Genomic DNA, 14025 nt, shown 5'->3' on the forward strand with positions numbered 1-14025 from the left:
ATCAGACTGGACTGCCAGGGAAGGCCTCACTGAGGCGGTGACACTGAAAGGAGACTGGGAGGACACAAAGCCAGCCACGTGGAGATTTGGGGGAGAGGGAGTATAGGAAACACAAGACCCTGGAGGGTGGAGTGACCCTGGCCCTTCCTAGGGGCAGGCTGAGGGGGCTGGAGAGTAGAACGAGGAGTGTGGTGACAGGTGAGGCAGGAGATGTGGGCACACACCAGAGCGTGGGCGGATTTGGAATCAGCTTGCAGAGTCCAGGAAGGAGTCTACTGGTAGTACTCCCGGCAAGAGAAAATGGCAAGTTAGATCTGTGGTAGCAACACAGATAGAAAACAATGGTTGGCTTTATGAGATATTTTAGAAGGGACTGTAACTCACTGAGTGACTAGATGTAGACAGTGCGGGAAAGAGAGAAATCAAGGATGACTCAGGCTGTTTAACTTGATTAGCTAGCTGAATGGAAGGTGGTGCCATTTAGGAAGATGGAGAAAACAGCAGACGCACAAGTCAGGAGGAAGAACAGAGTTCTGCACTGGCCTCATTCAGTGTGAGATGCCTTTAAACCAGTGGTCCTCAAAGGAGGGTATTTTTGCTTCCAAGGGCAGAGTACGGAATGTCGAGAGACATTTTTGGTGATCATAACTGGGATAGGGAGATGTCACCAGCATCTAGTAGGTAAGGCTAGTGGGGCAATGTCACTAAACACCCTGCAACATGTGGAACAGCCTCCCACAGCAAAGAGCTACGCAGTCCAAAATGTCATCAAGGCTGAGTTTGAGAAACCCTGCTTTAGACAATCCACGGAGATGTCACGAAGGCCGCTGGAGCAACGTGTGCCTGGAACTCAAAGAGAAGTCAGGGTTACAAGTATGCATCTGGTTTTTCTCAACAGCTTGTTTGTCTTGTGTTGCTATTCTCTCTCATCATTCTTTTTTTAGCTGCTCTGCTGGAGAAAAGCAGTTACATAGGAATTAAAAAGGGACTGAGGTTAACAGATCTAAGTAAAAACTGTCAAAACTATTAAGTCGTTCATAAACACTAAGGCAAAACACAATGCCAAACAACGGAAGATAAAAAGACAGTAAAATATACAGAGTAAAATATACAGCTTGGAGAAACCACCAAGCTGATCACTGATGATCGATGCTATCAGAGCGCTGTCTCCAAGGCATTATGGGGACAGGAAGGAAAATGTGATCAACTCTGCCTTGACTGGAGAAAGTGGCGGAAGACGGGAGGCAAAAAAGGGTTCTTTTCATTCATATTAGAGAAATGCAAATTAAAACTACATGGAGATTACGTTACTTGGCTACCAGATTAGCAAAACCTCATAAGAAATTGTATTTATCCCGGCCAGCTGCAGTGGCTCCCACGTGTAACCTCAGCACTTTGGGAGGCCGAGGCAGGCAGATCACCTGAGGTCAGGAGTTCAAGACCAGCCTGGCCAACATGGCACAGCCCTGTCTCTATTAAAAATACAAAAAATTAGCCAGGTGTGGTGGCAGGCACCTGTGGTCCCAGCTACTCAGGAGGCTGAGGCAGGAGAATCGCTTGAACCAGGGAGGTGGAGGTTGCAGTGAGCCAAGATCGTGCGACTGCACTCCAGCCTGCATGACAGAGCAAGACTCGATCTCAAAGAAAAAAAAAGAAATTTTATTTATGCCATTAAGAGATTTCTAGTGTAAAAAAAAAGATACAAATATTAAATCAAGGTAGTTAAGTAAAAAAAAAACAAACAAACCATAACTCAAAATTTGAATTAGAAATATCTATGGATCATAATATATAGTCTACTAAAAAAGAAGGGATGGGGTGGGGGAAAGGGAGGGAAGAGGCAGGTGGGGAAGAAGAAAGGGAAAGATTTTCTAGCTCTGAACACTGAAAAGGCCTAGAAACAATAGCCAACCCAGTAGCAACGAGCACTCCCCACTACCTAGATTATGCTGTATAAATACCTTTTTTCCCAGTCAAAGAGCCAGGACCCCCTGGAGGAACAGGTGTTTCCAGGTCTGGGGCATGAAGTACAAGAAGGGCCTAGAACACCTCAGCTTCCTTGCTTTGATGTCCAGTGTAATGGCAAAAACTACTCTTGAGGACTCAGGAATCAAACTAAACACCGTCCATGGGCTGAAGATAGGACAACTTGAATATCACAAAGAAAAATTACTGTGATGAACTGGAAAACATCAAATAGGCTTAAATACATAAATTTGTAATTTTTTTTTTTTGAGACGGAGTCTCACTCTGTCACCCAGGCTGGAGTACAGTAGCATGATCTCAGCTCACTGCAACCTCCGTCTCCTGGGTGCCAGCGATTCTCCTGCCTCAGCCTCCTCAGTAGCTGAGATTACAAGCACGTGCCACCACACCAAAATAACTTTTGTATTTTTAGTAGAGATAGGGTCTCGCCATGTTGGCCAGGCTGGTCTCAAACTCCTGACCTCAAGTGATTCACCCACCTTGACCTCCCAAAGGGCTGGGATTACAGGCATGAGCCACTGTACCCGGCCCTTTTTTTTTTTTTTTTTTTTTAAAGACTCATTGGTCCTCTCTGGAGGAGGGAAACGAACCAACTCATTATTATGAAAATGGATAAATAAAAGAATCAAAGCCTTGGTTCCTCTGGCTTCCTCATTGCATTATGATAAGGTTAATGTAGGTAACAACTGGTAATACCATCAGGCACATGGGAATCACGCCACATGTGAAAGCAACTGTAACTGTTGTCACTATACCCACATCGTCACCCCTGGGCCCCTGGGGACACCCACATCTAACCTTCCTTGGCCGGTGAGAGACAGCAAGGGTCCTCCCAGCCATGGGAGGCAGCAGAGGATGCCTGGCCTATTCTAGAGAGGAAAGTAAGAGAGTATTTTCTGTCTCTCATTGGCAGGAAAATCTAAAAACACATAACATGCATATATATTTAAGGGCCAGACATTCTTCTAAATGTTAGACGCATGTTAACTTATTCTTCACAGTAACACTAGGAGGTAGGAACTATTACCATTCCCATTTTACAGATGAGAAAACTGAGGCTCAGAGAGGTTAATGACTTTCTCATGATCATAGACTTGTTCATGGCAAGGAAAGGTATAATCTGCACAGGCTTGTTCAAGATTCTGCAAAGTATGAAACCTTGAAGAAGGTGATAAACATCAGCCCTGCAGAAAACCATCCAGGGGATGAGGAGTCTAAGGAAATTATCTGTGTTATCATTTTTGTCACTGTCATCATCATACCAGTTATTCATTGCATTATGAATTGCATTGCTCAATTATTCACTGAGCATTGAATTGATCATTCCACATCAATTATGCCATGACTGAAGTGCTATTATTATTTCTTTTCTTTCTGAAAACAGAGTCTCGCTCTGTTGCCCAGGCTGGAGTGCAGTGGTACAATCACAGCTCACTGCAACCTCCAATTCCTGGGTTCAAGCAATTCTCCTGCCTCAGCCTCCCAAGTAGCTGGGATCGCAGACACACACCATCATGCCAAGCTATTTTTTGTACTTTTAGTAGAGACAGGCTTTTGCCATGTTGGCCAGGCTGGTCTTGAACTCTTGGCCTCAACTGATCTGCCCACCTGGGCCTCCTAAAGTGCTGGGATTACAGGTATGAGCCACAGCACCTGGCCCATAAGTGCTATTATTATTCCACTTCCTGGAGGGGAAAAGTGAGGTTCAGCAAAGTTGGGAAGGTTTCGACAGTTGTTCGACAGTTGTTCAGTGAGACACACGTGGAGCCAGGCTTGGAAGCCAGTCAACAATAGTCCACAGCTCACATTTCCCCCCAGCTTTACTGAGGTACAACCGACAAATAAAAATGGAATATATTGGAGATGTACAAAGAGATGATCTGAAGTATGTGTACACTGTGTTATGACGAATGCAGTTAAATTAACACATCCATCACCACCCACGGTTATCATTTTTTAACTCTGTGATCTTTATAACACAACAGGGGGTGCTGAGGACACCTCAGATCTCTCTTAGCAAATTTCAAGTAGGAGAGGCCAGGAGAAGGGAAGGAAGCCAGGGATGCGGAGGAGGAGAGAAGTGAATACACGCACCGAAGAAAAGAGCTTTGGCTTGGGGGCAGTCATTATTTCTGTGTAGAACAACACAAAACAAACCAATAAACAAAAAAACAAAATCATAAAGACCATTTTTCCAGCCCAGATTTTGACATTGAGAAGTGGTACATCCTACTGGCATTAGTTGAAAATCACCCCTGGGCTTTGGCCATGGCTGCAGGTGCGATTCGATGCCCAGAGCCTCCAGGGCCTCAGCTCACCGCACACTGCCCGTGTGTGGTGGTGAAACCCAGACCCTAACAGGTGCCGTGGCCTCCGCCCCAGTGCAGCTGCTGGTATGGTCTGCCCTTGTCTCCAGCCTCTGACCCCTAACCCTGTCTTCTTTCTGCAGCGGGGGAAAAAAGTGGTATATCCTAGAGGAGTGGTTCTCAACCAGCAGGGATTTTGATCCCAGAGACATGTGGCCATGTCTGGAGACATTTGTGATTATCACAGTTGTGGGGAAGGGGGTGCCACCAGCATCTAGCGGGCAGCAGCCAGGCATGCCGTGTAACATCCTACTACACACAGGACAGCCCCCATGACAAAGGATTATGTGGTCCAAAATGTCAATAGTGTTGGGGTTGAGAACCCTGGCATAGAGCAAGTCACCTGACCTAGGTGGGCCTCGCTTTAGTCCTTTGTTAAGTGGCGATAACCATGTTTACCCTTCATTAAAGTGTTTATGAGCAGTAAATATATCTACTGCCTGGTCCATGACTGGCACTCAAAACAGCAGCCGATACTAATGGTATAACCATCCCTGTCAGCATCACCACCATCACTAAGTAGGAGAAGTACCTGCATTAGGGATTGGCACAATGTGACCTGCTGGCCCCCTGCCTGTTTTGGTAAATAAAGTTTTATTGGCACACAACCATGTTTACAAATGGTCTTGGGCTGTTTCAGTGCTCCAATGGCAGGGGACCACATGGCCCACAACACCGAAAGATTTTACTATTCATCCCTTTATATAAAAAAGTCTGCTGGCCTAGTAATGATCAAGAAATGTGAAGTGTTACACCAAAAACAAATTGTTATAATTCTGATCTGTCAAAAAAAACTGTAGGAAATTTCTTTCTTCCCCCCATATATAAGGGCCATGGGCACAAACTTACAGGTGCAGAGCATTCTAAATGCTGAAAGCCAATTTTATCCACTCAATTTGGTCACTTTTCATCAAAATTGACCACCACTTGGCTTTAAAATATATGCCATCACAGCAGTTCAAACCTCTAACACCAGGAAGGCAGTCATTATGATATTTACAGAGAAACTGAGATCTGTTATCTCCCTCTCCTCCCGAGCCAGAGCACAGGAAGGGGAGAATTTTCCATTAACTTTAAAAGCTTTTTACCACCGAAGGAAGAAAAATTTTTCAGGAAGACAAAAAGATAATATGTTAGCATTTAAATCTAGTTTTCTTCACAAAGGGAAAATGATTTCTACATATTACATAGTAGGAACTGGGTTGTTACCACAGAACATATTTCATTTTGAGGAGAAGAACTGAGTTTAAAAGACTCATTTTTGGAAACGTTAATCTCAGGCATCTGGAGATGAAAGCGCTGGGCGCAGAAGTTGTTCTTTGTCAAAAGACAGTTTTCAAGTTTTTATAAGACTCATCTCCCTTCTCTACCTTAAAAATGGATTTAAAAAAAAATCTACTTGAAGGGAGTGCGGAAAAAAAAAAGAACCCAATTTCAATATCCTTTGCTAAAGAAATAGTCTTTGCTCAAAGCAGGGCAGAGAGTTGCCTGTGTGACCCAGAGAAATAAGAGAACTGAAACTTTTCTAAAGTACTTGTCACTGTAAAAGAGTTGCTGAGAGCTTGCCCTGGCAAAGCTGAGTTTTCGGTACTGAAAATGGAACCTGTGAGTCACTCCAAGGAAGCCCAAGGAAACAGGGTATATTCAGCTCTCTGCTCCACCGGTTCCAGAGGTAAAATGTACCTTCGTCAACGGAAGCTGCAGAAAAAGCAGGATACTGATGGGAAAAAATTAGCCACAAAGGAAGTTGTGAGAGTTGTTTTCTCAAAAACAAAACTAAGAAAGTGGTGGGCGACTTGGCAAGAAAAAGTCCTTGGGTTGGTAGGAAGAGAAGGAATGTTCAGGGATTCTGGCAACTTCTCCTGGGAGGCTGGCTTCACTGCCTCATGGCGGGGTGTGTGTATCCTTAAAGGGAACCGGTGACCCCACTGCCTGTCATCCTAAGAAAGTCAACCCTGGGACGAGTAGAAGTGGAGAAGGAAGGACATGGGAAGGGACATGGTTTAGCTGTGCCCCGGCCCAAATCTCATCTTGACTTGTAGCTCCCATAATTCCCATGTGTTGTGGGAAGAACCAGTGGGGGGGATAATTGAATCACTGGGGCAGTTTCCCCCGTACTGTTCTTGTGGTAGAGAATAAGTCTCACGAGATCTGATGGTTTTATAGGGAGAAATCCCTTTCACTTGGTTCTCATTCTCTCTTTGCCTGACACCATGTAAGACGTGTCTTTCACCTTCTGCCATGATTGTGAGGCCTCCCCAGCCACGTAAAACTGTGACTCCATTAAGCCTTTTTTTTTTTTTTTTAAATAAATTACCCAGTCTCAGATATGTCTTTATCAGCAGTGTGAAAACAGGCTAATACAGGAAGAGACAGTCATCTCTTCCCGGGAGCTCCAGCTGTGTTAGGCCTGGACACAAAGGCCCAGAGCGGTCCAGGGCAGCTCTAGTCCTCAGCCAAGCAACAGACAGCCAGTAGGAAGGCAAGGAGCCAGCCTGGGGACATAGGCAGGTCTGAGCTGTTACTGAAAGGATCTGAACCTACCCAGAGAGGAACTGTGCTCCCCGTTGAGCATAGGCAAAGGGCAGGGAGGCGGGACCAGCTAATAGGGAACCGTGATGGCGGCAGCATGAGCCCACAGCCACCCAGAATGCTACAGACAGACAGCAGAGGGAGGTGGGTGACTATGGACTTCCCAGGCCTGGGAGTAGACAGGGTGAGTCTTTAGAAACCAAGAAGACTCATTCTCCCTGAGTAAGCATCCCGGGCCATTCTCAGCCCATCGGAGGGAGGAACGAGAGAAGATGTCCAGTGACCCTATGCATGACAGGGCTGAGGGCTGTTCCACTGAGAGTGACACTGTCTGTCCCCAAAACAGGCAAATGAGACAAGAGGGTTCCCCATTACAGCAGGCACCTCACCCAAGAGATGAGGGGTGACAGGAGCCATGCATACAACTCCCTACTTGATCTATAAATGCTACACATTGGAAATGATGATTCCCAGGCCATAGACGCAGACATCTGAGGCTCACAGAGGTCAGGCGACAGGGCCCAGGCATGCGCCTAGAGCTAGGATTTCGATTCTCACATTCTGACCAACAGTGGGGACTGACCGTCATCTCCTGGTGTTTGGAGTCAAAGTTCTCCTCCCCAGAGAGTGGCTGTGAGCTTCAGGTTTGGAATCTGAGCACCTACATGACCCTGACCATCAGTAAGCACACCACACCTCAGTTTCCTCCTCTGTATAGCGAGGATGAGAGTAATACCACCACACAGAGTAGCTATAAGGATCACATGAGATAAATAAAGTGCTTAGGAATATGCCTGGCACCGTATAAGCACTGAATGAATGCAAGCTTGCCAGACTGATAAGGATTTTAACCATCATTGAGAAAGATATCTGCAGCTTTCCAAAAGAACAGAATGGCTCAAAATTAATTGATAAAAAAGATCCTTTGTACTTTATTTTTTTAATTTGTTCAAATATTGCCCCAAAGTGGATTAAATAAAAAATGTTCAATATGTTCTTTCTACCAAGCTATTGGATCAAAGCACGCTATTAGTTGAGCTAAATAATTCATTTAGTTAATTTGCACTGTAATCAATCAGGAGAAGCTACAAAACCTCAAAGTCATTCCAAGTCGAATTTCAAGTCTCTTTCAGGCTTTAGAAACGTCTTCCACCAGAAGACAGTCATAAAATGTGTCAGGAAACAGAAACGATGAGCTTAACCTCTACCGCAGGCTGGCTAATCTTCGGAAACGAACACACGGTCTGAATAGCAGGAAAGCAAGATCACAGTCACTGCTGTTATCAGAACTGGGTCCAAATGTCAGCTCTGCCACTTGCTGACTATGCAACTCGGGATATTCTACTCAACCTTTCTGAGCCTCAGTATCCACCACCGCCTACCTTGCAGGGTTGTCGTGAAGATTAAATGACACGATGCATATAATGGGGTCAGGCGTGGTGACTCACACCTATAACCCCAGCACTTTCGGAGACCAAGGTGGGAGGATCACTTGAGGCCAGGAGTTCAAGACTGGCCTGGCCAACATAGCAAGACCCCATCTCTTTGAAAATATATGTATAGTAATAAAAAGATGTATATGATGCCCCTGCCCAGTGTCTGACACATAGTACATGCTTATTAAATGGTGTCAATTATATTAATTTAGATTTAAATAATTTGTCTATTCATTATTCATTCATTAACAAGAGTGAACTACTCTGGTGAAAATTTTGATTTATTCTACATAAGAAAGTTCCTCAGATGGACGTTAGCAACAATTCTTACATAAGAGCTTAAACAAGCTTAGTAAAATCTCTGATCCTTACAAGCTTAACTAACACTAGAGCCACTGTGCCTTGTATCAGCCTCACAGGGGAAGAGAACAGGGAGGCGACAGAAGGTTTTAGATCCTTCAAATAAAACAAACAAGAATATCACACTATTAGAAGCAAAGTCCTAAGTCTCACTATTACATATCGGGGGATGTTTCTAAAATGGCGGGGCACCTGGAGTCAATGCTTTTTACAAGATGTCTTCCAAGCCAAACTGCTACAAGCCATTCAAGCTGAAAGTCTTCTGGCAGTGCCCCTTACAATCAACTAGAAGAGCACCTTTAAGAAACAGAAGCCTCTCAGCACCACTGACCTGACAAAACTATATCTTCCTCAATGGGTCTGAAATGACTGGCTGGAGACTTAGGAGGAAATTCCTATCCAAAGGCCAAGAGCGGCCACGGGAGGAAGGTGCAGCTCTCCACATGCACCTGTGTTAGGGAGAATCAAGACACAGAAAAAACGAGGAAAAGGGAGAACTTTCCAATCCTACCACTTTCAGAAAAAGAAACATTAATTGTAGCATCTGAAACCTAAAAGACTCTCTCTAGTAGGAATGACAAACAGTGCTAAAAAAGGAACTATGGAGGCGTCTTGCCTCTGTCTCACTCTATGGTCTATCAGTCAGTTGCCACCTGACACGCCCAGGTGGCCAAACCTTTGCACCTGCTGTTCCTGCCATCTGGACTGCCCTTCCCCACGCTGTCTCGCTGGCAAGGTCCTATTCTACCTGCAAAGCCCAGCTTCGAAATGAACATTTCTGCACTATCTTCTCTAATACACCCCAAACCACAACCCCTCCACCAGCAGATCTGACAGCGCCAATTTCCCTCTTCTTTTGATTCACTGATTGCTTGCTGCTAAAAATTACTTGCTTTATGACGCTAACTCTACTAGTAAGCTGTGAGCCCCCGAAGGCAAGGGAGAGGGCTGATTCTTCAATATATCCACTGATCTGGCTCTCACTCACTCTTCACTCACTCATCCATTCATTCATGCACTGAGCACTGAAGTGAACCTTGGTTTTCTGCCACCATGGCATCCGCTTCCCCTAGCAACAGTCCCAGTTTTCATCTGGGGATCCATCCCTCTCCCCAATCTCCCTTCTCCATGTCTCAATGGAGCTCTTCCCTGTCTTAGCACCAGCCAGATCCCGTGATCAGCTGAAAAGAGAGAATGAAACCTAAGTTAACTCTACAGAGTAAACATAAGGTTTTTGACAGGAATGGAGAGAGACTCTTGCTTTTTCCTATGAATGTGAACCTGGAAGAAAAACTGTGTGCCCAGGGGTGATCACAGCCATCTGTGACCCTGAGGAGGAAAACCTACTGATATGGTTTGCCTGTGTCCCCACCCAAATCTCACCTTGAATTGTAGCTCCCACAATTCCCACGTGTCATGGGAGGGACCCAGTGGGAGGTAACTGAATGATGGGGGCAGGTCTTTCCCATGCTGTTCTCGTGACAGTGAGCAAGTCTCACGAGATCTGACAGTTGTATAAGGGGCAGTTCCCCTGCACGAGCTCTTTCTCTTTACTGCCACCATCCATGTTAGACATGACTTGCTCCTCCTTGCCTTCTGCCATGATTGTGAGGTCTCCCCAGCCATGTGGAACTGTGAGTCCATTAAGCCTCTTTTTCTTCCCGGTCTTGGGTATGTCTTTATCAGCACCATCACAATGGACTAATAACACCTACCAAAAATGATGTCAACCCAGAAAGGGAAGAGGAAAGCACTAAAGAGAGAGAAACAGGAGCCTGGTAACACAGCTCAAGTATCAAGCATTTGCCACAGCTAAAGCCAGACTTTTCCTTATGCCAAAGGATTCCCTTCCTCAAGATTACCACGACAGGCTCGACTCAGTGGTAACAACAAGCTGACTAGATACCAGTAAATTCTTGCTCTTACAAAGTCTATAGTGGATCCAGCAACACAACAGAGAAACTCTCCTCCAAGCAGTGACTCAGGGATCCAGGTCAGTATCATTTTCTAGCTATGTATCATGGAACACATAGCTTCCAGAATCACCATGGCAGGGGAGCAAGAACCAAGAAAACTCATCCCCACTCTCCTATACCTCAGTCTAGCATAACACTCATTACCTCTACTTTCAACCCACTGGCCAAAACTAGTCACACAGTCCCAAGCTACCCATAAAGGAGACTAGGAAATGCATCTGTCCTATGTGTCTACAAAAAGAAAAATGAGACAGACCTTGATAAATCACAGTCTTTGTCACAGACAGCTTGAGCCAAGTTTTTTTATTCTGCAACCAAAAAAATTATTAAATGATAAAAGCATCGACCAGGTACCAGAGGTCATGAAGGATGAACACAGGTAAATGGGACACATTCACGACACCGTACTAGGAGGATTAGGAGAGGTGACACAAAGGACGTGCAGGACACCTGGGGCAAACTGAATCAGTCTTCAAGAGTGCAGTGGGGTGATTTGAGAAGGCTTCCAGGATGAGATCTGAAAGATCAGAAGTCAGCCAGGGAAAACGGACAGGAAAGGGTTCATAAAAAAAAGAACAGGGTTCCAGGTGGGACCTTACACCTGCCTGTGTGAAGGTCTGCAGTGAGAACACGTGCATTTGAGAAAGGAAAACATGCTCAGAGCAAGGTAAGAAGCATGACTGAAGAGGAAGGCAAGAGTATAGCAAAAAGGCTTACTTTAACATGTGAACATGTTACTTTTACAGGAACCTAAATGCTAAAGTGAGCCACTGGTAAGTTTTAAGCAGAAAAAGAAATGGCCCAAGCAGACTGGGCCCAGAGTAGTTTGTCATTGTCCGTCTACATGCATTAAATGCAACAAGTCCCTCCCTCCTCCCTGTCTCAGCATTCTCCACTCCCCCTGTATCCCGTTTCTCCAGCTCCACACTGCCAGTGACGAGCCCTTGATGTTGCCTGCAGGCTGAGCTCATGTAGCATTCAGGACAGCCCTGCCCCTTCGCCGGGTGTATACTGAACTCTGAGCCCAATCTTGACAGGACTACATCTCTTTCACTCGCTTCCATCAAGGCCATACGACTCCTTCTGGGGACCCAGAAGTGGCTTCTTGAAGCCACTTCCCACCTCAAAGAGGAAGGCAAATATAAAACAGGCCCAAAATAGTGTGGGTCTGAAAAGCTGAAAACCAGCCACTATAATTACAAGTATTTTTATCTATCACCCAAAAAGGAGTATTGGATCATTTTCCAAGTGTTTCTCTAAGGAAGTTCATCTGTTCATTCGCAAGTACTCCAGACTTCCAGATCAGAGGCACAACCAGAAATGAGGCTTCAGCAGAAATGGAAGCGAAACAGAACACATGGGGTGGAGAAACAGCAAAGATCAGGGCCCGGCGCCATCACCGGAGAGGGTGGTGACCTCATCAGGAAATGGGAAACGAGGTATCCAAGGTTCTGTGAGAGAAATCAAAAGATCGGCAAGGATAAACACTAGAAGGCTAGGGGCGCAAGCATGCCTGCACAGAGGCACAACTGTGACCTGCACCTGAACATGCCCCAGGCAAATGCAAACAGTAACTGAGAGGCCAAGGGAGAGGAGCGAAGAAGGAAGAGCCCTTGAGAAGAAGACAGTGCCAGTAGTGGACCCTTTTCCTCCTGCTGCATGGGCGGATAACCCCAGCACACAGGAACAGATGGGAACATCCAGTGAGCACAAGAGGCATCAGAAGGGGCCTGCCATCCAAGGCAGCACACATGGCTGTTTACCCAGTAAGTGCTCACATCAGAAACCGTGTCGCCAGCTAGAATCTGTTTCCATTCTCCCTCCTTATCTCTTCCATCGTTCTAGTTCTTGACAAGCGAATAGCCAGCATGTTTGTCACTGCATTCATTTTCCTGGCTCCACTTAGAACTAAAAGTTAGAGCTAGTAGGCAAGGCAGGCCTGATTCCTGTTTCTAGTCAGATACAGAGAAGGCCACAGAGGGCGATGGGAAGAGTACCAACTCTGAGGTCAGTCAGGGGGTCAAATCTTGCTTCTACCTATGCTAGCCCCATGACCTCGGGCAGGTGACTTAACCCTTCCAAGCCTCGGCTTCATCATCTGTAGGTATGCAGAGAACAATGAATCAAACAGTCCATGTAACGCAATTAACACAGTGCCTAAAAATAGAATAGCCCCTCAATTTGCACTAACTGCTATTACCTTCATTATCTTTTTTTTTTTTTTTTTTTTTTTTTTTTCAGATGTCTCGCTCTGTCACCTAGGCTGGAATGCAGTGGTGCCATCATAGTGATGCAGGACAGATAACCCCCAAAGAAGAGCTTAGCCTGCAAGGGTTCTTGGCTTTGTCCAGGAAAGAATTCAAGGGCAAGCTGGAGGTAGAAGAAAACAGCTTTATTGAAGTGGCGGTGTCACAGCTCCAGTGGAGTTACAGCTCCGGGACTGCTGCTGCAGAGCAGGGTGACCCCGCAAACAGAGGGTGGCAGCTCAGGGCAGTTTTGCAGTCACATTTGTACGTACTTTTACTTATGTGTAGATTAAGGGGTCGTTTATGCAGAAATTTCTAGAGAGGAAGTATTAACTTTTGAGTCATTGGGTCATTGCCATGGAAAGGGGCCGTAACTCCTGGATGTTGCCATGATAATGGTAAACTGACATGGCACCCACGGGCATGTCTGATGGAAAGCTGCTTCCACCCAGTCCTGTTTTAGCTAGTAGTCAGTTTGGTCCAGTGTCTGAGTCCCGCCTCTGGAGTCAAGTCCCACCTCCTACACTTCAATAGCTCACTGCAGCCTTGACCTCCTGGACTCAAGCAATCTTCCCACCTCAACCTCCTGAGTGGCTGGGACCACAGGCACGCTGATGTACCCAGCTAGTTAAAAAATTTTTTTTTGTAATTACAGGGTCTCACTACATTGCCCAGGCTGTGACATCAATATCTATAGCTGCTTTTCATGAAATGTCATGAAAAACCTAACAGGTCACCAAGTACCACACATGTAATACACCCTCAAAAAACACTGGTGGGAGAAATTCTCTAGGATCAACAACCCAGGTTCTTCAACTAATAAATGACACGCAAGGAAGAAAGGGAGAGGCAGGGAGACACAGGTGACAGAATACATGGATTAAAAGACACTGAAGAGATCCATCACCAATCATGAGGTGGGGACCTTACTGGGATCCTGATTCAAACACCTGTTTAAACTACAAATTTGAACACTCACCAGAACACTTAGTATTTGACAATACTAAGGAATTACTGCTAACTTTAGGGTGTGATAATGATACTACAGAGTTTTTTCTGTTTTAAAAAGACAGTCCTTGTAGTTTACTACCACTATATTCCTAACTACTTATGGGTGAAATCA

General features: G+C 45.5%; 1 protein-coding gene and 1 non-coding gene across 16 annotated transcripts in view; one reads left to right on the forward strand and one right to left on the reverse strand.

Moving 5' to 3' along the window:
• SNX29 (sorting nexin 29) overlaps window positions 1-14025 on the reverse strand; it is a 630208-nt gene that overhangs the window by 273408 nt on the left and 342775 nt on the right. The window lies entirely within an intron of this gene.
• Window positions 4224-4349, forward strand: LOC115931162 (small nucleolar RNA ACA64). Its single transcript, XR_004067708.1, has one exon. It is a non-coding gene; the product is annotated as a small nucleolar RNA ACA64 (small nucleolar RNA).

This window comes from Gorilla gorilla, chromosome 18, assembly GCF_029281585.2.
Source record: "Gorilla gorilla gorilla isolate KB3781 chromosome 18, NHGRI_mGorGor1-v2.1_pri, whole genome shotgun sequence".
In the NCBI taxonomy this organism is placed as follows: Eukaryota; Metazoa; Chordata; class Mammalia; order Primates; family Hominidae; genus Gorilla; species Gorilla gorilla.